We start from the raw sequence: 7,869 nt of genomic DNA, 5'->3' as shown, positions 1-7,869 counted from the left end.
TGCTAAATTTCGGCCTAGGGTTTCTCTTAGGAAGTAAGTGGCCGAAAATTGAGGCTAGGGGTTTTATTGATGGGTTTTGTGCATTCTAACACTCCTATGGTGTACATGCAACCCTAGAAACCTTGGATCTATGTTTGACTAAGATACATGCAAATAATTATTTTTCCAAGGTTCTTATCCTATCTAGCATGGCATGGGGAATTTGAATCAAATAAAGCTAGTACAAGTACTTACCTTGTAGTTGTAGTTGATTGCTCGGAGTTTTAGAGCCTAGCACCAATAGTGTGGATGCCTCAAATGGAAATCACAAATCACCACAAACTTGGAACTTTGAGAGAATAGTAATCACCTTTCTTGAAATCGTCCCTCTTGCTTTACTCACCACACCTAGTGTCATTTCAAGAACCAAAGCCTCCTTTATATAGTGTGGTGGATTAGGGTTACATCCATGTAAACCATAATACCCATGTCTTTTCATTTCCATGAGATCCATGAGTTAAATCTCCATGGAGTATCCATGGACTTTCCATGCAAGCCTAGCCCATTCCAAATAAGCATTAGCCACACTATATAAATACAAGAGCCCATATTTAATTAGTAATACTTTTGATCTCTAAATTAATTCTAGATTAATTATAGATCAATACTAATTAAATAATGTGATTTTATATTAATATATTAGAGCTTATAATATATTAATAAATCATAACTTATACTATTCTCAAAAGATTATCCATAAATTGTTCGAGTGAAGTTCAACCCAAATGGACCATGCCGGGTCGGGTCAACTACATACCAAATATAGTTATGGACTTAGACACTATATCTAACAGTCTCCCATTTGGATAATTCTAATAACTATAGTTTCAAGTATGACTTTAGGAACCGATTAGCAACCGTAGCTCTTTAAACTATGTTGAACTATGAAGCACCATTTTAGATAAGTGATCATATAATCCTCTTTTTTAGATATCAGCCGGACAAATACATGGAACATGGTCTTGCTTATTGTCCAGCATTTGTTTCCTGATTTCCGATTTGTTTGACATAGAACTTAACTGAACACATCAATTTAGTTCTGACCGGGCCCGATACATAGGTCAAAACAAAATCATCGAGGGGACCTGATATCGCTTCTAATCCTAGAAGGAACAGATAAACTTCGACTCATATGTTTGCTCTACTACTTGTTGAATTACACACAAAGTTACGTTTTATAACATCGAGTTACCAATGCGTTTTCGTACAATCAATGCATAACCAAGTCATAGGCAAAAAATCATATCTCTAGGTTTGAAGACTTATATGATATTACCGTCTCACCATATTTCGAGATAAATTCCATGAAGTGATTCAAGTGAGCGTGGGTTGAATCCAATACTCAGAACATATGAGCACTTATGAGTGTTGTAGCCTCGCTTTGTCTAACATCTTAGCCATCTACAAGCCAACCCATGACAATCTTGATTCATATCTACTTCCACCATATGATTGACTATGGAGAGTTTAAATAATATGATATAAACCATAACATAATTATTCTGGAAGTCAAAACATGCAAAAAGAAATAGTAGTAAACGTTTGAAAAGTGATAGCAACACTTTACTCATAAATAACAGCTTTTGTTTATCATCAAATATCAATTACATTTTACAAATTTCAAGGTTATCTAACTACTAAAACTAATATCAACCTTCAGCCCTATGCTCCCAGCATGCTAGAGATGCTTAGTCCGAGTCAGTCCCTTCGTGAGAGGATCTGTTGGGTTCTCATCCGATGATACCCTCTTTGCTACGAGGATTCCTTCTTCTGTTCGATGTCTGATGAAGTTTTATTTTCTGTCAATGTGTCTGGATCTCCCATGATCTCTTGGTTCCTTGGCTAACGCAACCGCACTATTACTGTCACAAAAAATCTCATTTGGCTCCATTATAGCTGGTACAACTCCAAGGTCTCCGATGAAGTTCTTTATCCATATAGCCTCCTTTGCTCCTTTATAGCTGGTACAACTCCAAGGTATCCTTCTTGGAACTTTTCCATGTAATTGCCCCTCCGTTTAAGGTAAAGAGCCAGCCTGACTGAGAGCGGAAATTATCCCTATCAGTCTGGAAGCGAGCATCACTGTACCTTACAACTCTCAAGTCATCACTCCCACCGAGGGTAAGGACCCAGTCCTTAGTCCTCTGTAGGTACTTGAGGATATTCTTACCGTAGTCCAATGTGCCTTGCCAGGGTTCCCCTGATACCTGCTAACCATGCTCAAAGCAAAGGCTACATCAGGTCGAGTACATGTCATAGCGTACATGATCGATCCTACAGCTGAAGCATAAAGGTATTCGATTCATTTATGCTATCTCAGCCTCAGTACTAGGGCTTTGTGTCTTACTCAATCTGGCGTTACTCTGGATGGGTAACTCACCTTTCTTGGAGTTATGCATGTTGAACTTTTTCAACACTTTGTCCACATAGGTGCTTTGACTAAGTCCAATTAGTCTTTTACTCATGTTTCTCAAAATCCTTATCCCTAGGATATAGGCAGCTTCACCATTGTCCTTCATAACGAAACACTTTCCAAGCCAGGACTTTACTTCCTGTAGGGTTGGTATGTCATTTCTTATAAGTATTATGTCATCCACATACAGTGCCAAAAAGCTTACTATAAACCCACTCGCCTTGATATAGACACATGATTCATCTTCACTCCTTAAAAAGCCAAATTCTTTGACTTTCTCATCAAAGCAAAGATTCCACCTGCGAGGTGCATGTTTCAATCCATAAATGGATTTCTCGAGCTTCCACACTCAATTAGGATACTCTGTACTGACAAAATCCTCTGGCTGAACCATGTAAACATCTTCAGCCAACTTTCCATTAAGGAAAGCTGTTTTGACATCCATTTGCCATATTTCATAGTCATGAAATGCAGCAATGGCTAACAGAACCCTAATAGACTTAATCTTGGCCACTGGTGAAAATGTCTCATCATAATCAACTCCCGTAGTTTGAGAATAACCTTTTGCAACCAGTTGTGCCTTATAAGTGTGTACATTACCATCCATGTCGGTCTTCCTCTTGAAGATCCATTTGCACCCAACTATCTTACGATCAGGTACATTGTCAACCATTTTCGAAACTTGATTGTCATACATGGACTGTATCTCGCTATCCATAGCCGCTTTCCATTTAGCAGCCTCATGGCCTGCCATGGCTTCCGTGTAGCTTTTAGGCTCATCCAGATTTACCAGTGTGTTATCACTGATAAGTGTCTCACCTTCTGTAGTAATATGAAAACCATAATAATACTCAGGTGCATTCCTAACTCTGGTGGAACGCCTCAGAGGTATAGATTCTTCGGTCGGCTCAACAGGAGTTTCCTCCTCAGGTTGAAGGCTAGGGTTTGAGGTTCCTTCACTACTTGACTCTTGAATTCCCTCAAGGTCAATTTGCCTCCTACTGTCTCTTTGGCTCATGAATTCTCTCTCTCGGAAGAATCCTCTTCTTGCTACAAAGACCACATTATCATTGGGTCTGTAGAAGATGTAGCCAAAGGATTTTTGTGGGTAGCCGATGAAAATACACCTTTCGCTTCGGGTTGGAGCTTATCGTGAGTCTCGCATCTCAAGAAAGCCTCGCAACCCCAAATCTTGATGTGGTCTAGATTGGGAACTTTTCCAGTCCACACCTCGTGAGGTGTTTTGGCAACCTTCTCTTTAGGGACTAGATTAAGGATATGGGCTGCAGTCTCTAAGGCATACCCCCAAAATGAGATTGGTAGAGAAGCTCGACTCACCATGGAACGAACCATGTCCAACAAGGTCCGATTGCACCTCTCAGCTACACCATTTAATTTGTGTGTCCTAGGAGGTGTCAATTGGGAGACAATCCCACATTCCTTAAGATAGTCAAGGAACTCAGTACTAAGATACTCACCACCACGAACGGATCGAAGCATCTTAATGTTCCTGCCCAACTGATTCTCCACTTCTTGCTTAAACTCTTTGAATTTCTCAAAGGTTTTTGACTTATGCTTGATTAGGTAGACATATCCATATCTACTAAAATCATCAGTAAAAGTCACAAAGAAGCGCTTAGCATCTCTTGTGGCGGTTCTGAAGGGTCCACACACATCCGTGTGTATGAGGTCCAACAAACCTTCACCCCTAGCACAGGTGCTAGTAAAAGGTGACTTTGTCATTTTACCAAGAACAAAAGATTCACAAAAATAATCTGACTTTAGGTCAAATGACTCCAAGACTCCATCCTTTTGGAGTTGGCCTATGCGTTTCTTGCTTACATGTCCAAGACGACAATGCCATAAAGATGATTTATCTAAGCTAGTGGAAGAGTCAATACACAATACATTATTTCCTAGATTATCTACAACGGATACAATTTCATACACTCCATCACAAGGTAATGCTTTAAAATAAAGAACATTATTAAAGAAAGCATCAATACTACCATTATTATTATCAAAATAAAAGGTAAACCTTGTTTATACAATGCATGAAAGGAAATAACATTTCTTGCCATTTCTGGTGAATAATAACATTTATTCAAATCTAATGTAAACCCACTATTTAGCACTAAGGAATAAACTCCTATCTTGGTGATAGGTGAAGCTTTCTTGTTTCCCATGATCAAGTTTATCTTTGCCTGCTCCACATTCTCACTTCTTCTTAGTCCCTGAAAATCACAACATATGTGAATACCACACCCTGTGTCAAGGACCCAAGACTTAGAATGAGGTGAGTTATTAGACAATATAGTGTATATACCTGCATGGTTGGGTTTTACTTTCCCATCCTTCAAATCTTGCTGGTACTTTGGGCAATTTTGCTTCCAGTGCGACTTCTCATGACAATAGAAGCATTCAGCCTCATTAGGGTTAGTAGAAGGAGTGACAAAACGTTTCATGGTTTTGCTTGAAGAGGAGCCTTCAAGGGTCTTACCCTTGGTATCCTTAGAAGGGTTCTTTCTCTTCTTCCCTTTGCCATGCCCGATTGCCAAGACATTGGCTGCAGTTGGAGTAGGAGTAGGAGTAGTAACAACCGACTTACCCTTTAGACCACTTTCGGCGGTCTTAAAGAGTCCTTGATGTTTGCTGAGGGTGAATTCTTCGTTGTTCATGTGATATGTCATGCGGAATTGATTATAACACGATGGTAAGGAGTGCAAAATGATGGCTATTGCTAACTCCTCGGGGAAGTTCACATTCAGCTTCAGTAAATGGTCCACATACCTTTGCATTTTCTATATATAGCCCGTGATGGGTTCACCATCCTTTATTCGGGTTGTTATCATGGAGGAGACTATTTCATATCGCTCTTCATGAGCACTTTGATGGTAGCGGTCCATCAAGTCCTGGTGCATCTCAAAAGGATAATAGTCCTCATAGGACTTTTGGAGCTCGGCTGTCATGGTGGCCGTCAAGATGCATGCCACTTCTGTAGCAACTCTTTCATGTAGCTCATATTCAACAAGCTCTTTAGGAGTAGCAGTTGGCTCGGATACCTTCAGCTCCTTTTCGAGAACATATTCTTTGTTCTCATACCGAGTGACCATCCTGATGTTTCTGATCCAATCTATAAAGTTGGACCCGTCAAAGATGACTCTCCCACAAAGATTCATCAGAGAGAAGGAGCTAGTAGGGTTTGAGCCAAAAGCATTGTTATTGGAAGACATCTGAAAAGAAGAAGGAATAGATTTGATTAGATTTAGAGATAGTCCTTAATAAGACACCAAAATGTAATATTAAGGCTAGGACCCAACACAATATTTTATAACTTAGAAGAGGGATGTCGAAATCTAAGCTATAAGATATTTGAAGGTAGGTGAATGACAATTCACCAATTTCCACCATAAAAAACGAAATATTTAATTAGTTTCTAGTTGGTTTAGAAACTCCTAGATTCTTTGAGATTCATTAAACTTTCTTCAATGGCATGTTTCAATCTCGGGTGTGCCCTTCAAGTTTTATGACTGGGATGCCGAGGATCACAAAAAAAGGTGTGAAGTAACCATGCAAATTACTTGGTATGCTTAATGTATTACCCCTCAATCGATGTGCCGGTCAACCACACACGCTCCATCGATACTTTGATAAACATTAAGTCACCCTTTACCTACCTTGTTAAGTTCAAGTTAGTGTGCCGGTTAACCACACACGCTCCACTAATGACTTAAACAAAGTGTAAAGTGTAATTTCATGGATTAGCACCTTATTCACATTTTCCTAAAATAACTAAGATTGGGAATTCAATAAAATTTAGTTACTTTAGTATTATCATTATACTTGTAATGAGAATTTATAAGTCCTTGTCCTACTTGTTCGGCTAAAGTCCCTCCACCGATCAAGGAAGCGATGGTGATAGTGGACACCCATTAAGTTGCCATTTTATAGGCAACAACCTTATACCCCCTTATAGACCGGCTTCGTGAATGAGGCTTACTAGCGGTAAGACGACTTGATCTTATACATATATATATTATTAACTTATAATATTATAAAGTATAAGGGTTGAATTTTAACTTTTAAAATTCTAAGGGTTGGAACTAAAGTTTTGATTATGACTTTACTTGTTCCAAAACTTGAGGTCAAGTTTTGTAAACTTTCAAAACTTTTCATTTCTTATAACTTATGAATTTAATTAAGTATTAAAATGAAGACTTTTCATTTTTCTAAATCTTGTGTTCTTTTAATGGATAAGTTATGGACTCCATTAAAAGACATAATGAACATGAATTAAACTACCAAGTAGGTTACAAACAATTCCTATGATCATCTAATCTTCATAAGTTCAAGAACATGAATATGAACATTTCAAGAATCATAAATTCCTCATAAAACTTGTAATTTTTGATAATATCCATTGTAAATGGATTAGCATAAACATTACACCACCAAAATAGTTTAGGGTAATGTTTGTAGTCCATTTCCAACAGCTAAACTCAAAAAATTGGACACTGCAGCCTCTACTCGTCGAGTGCATGAGCAGAGTCGACGAGTAGCATGCATTTCTTCATGGACTCGTCGAGTCCCCCGGTGGACTCGGCGAGTTCATAAGGCAGTGAACAAAAAAATCGATTTTTAAGCTATTTGCATCAAGTATCAAGTAAACAAGCCTAGGCTCTGATACCACTGAAGGGTTTTGAGCATTCTAACACTCCTATGGTGTACATGCAACCCTAGAAACCTTGGATCTATGTTTGACTAAGATACATGCAAATATTTATTTTTCCAAGGTTCTTATCCTATCTAGCATGGCATGGGGAACTTGAATCAAATAAAGCTAGTAGAATTACTTACCTTGTAGTTGATGGGTTTTGAGCATTCTAACACTTCCTAAGTGTACATGCAACCCTAATAACCTTGGATCTATGTTTGTGTAATTATCATGCAAAGTTGAATTCCAAGGCTATATTCCTATCTAGCATACATGGGGAACAATTTTAACTTGAATCATAGATAGAATAACTTACCTTGTTGTTGCTTGAGTTCCTTGAAACCTTGTGAGCCTAGCACCCCAAGTGTGATGCCTCAAATGCTTCACACAACACCAAATGCTCTTGGAAAGACTCTTGAGATAACACACACTTCTCAAAATCAGCCAAGCCCTCTAGTTTCTTATGTCTAGCCGATTTTGGTGGAGAATATGATTCTTATATAGTGTTGGCACATCTAGGGTTACACCATGTAAACCCTAATGTGTCATGACTCTTCATTTCCATGACCCATGGGTTTGTAACTCCCATGGAGCATCCATGGAGCATCCAATGGGTAGAACCCAACTTGATAATCCATGGAGCCTTTTAGCCCACTATACAAGATATGGATGATTTACATAACCAACCCATATATTTAATTAG

This window comes from Lactuca serriola, chromosome 4 (genome assembly GCF_051521515.1).
Source record: "Lactuca serriola cultivar US96UC23 chromosome 4, Lser_US96UC23_V15, whole genome shotgun sequence".
NCBI classification, from domain to species: Eukaryota; Viridiplantae; Streptophyta; class Magnoliopsida; order Asterales; family Asteraceae; genus Lactuca; species Lactuca serriola.
The sequence above is the reverse complement of the archived record's forward strand: the minus strand, read 5'-3'. Positions refer to the sequence as shown.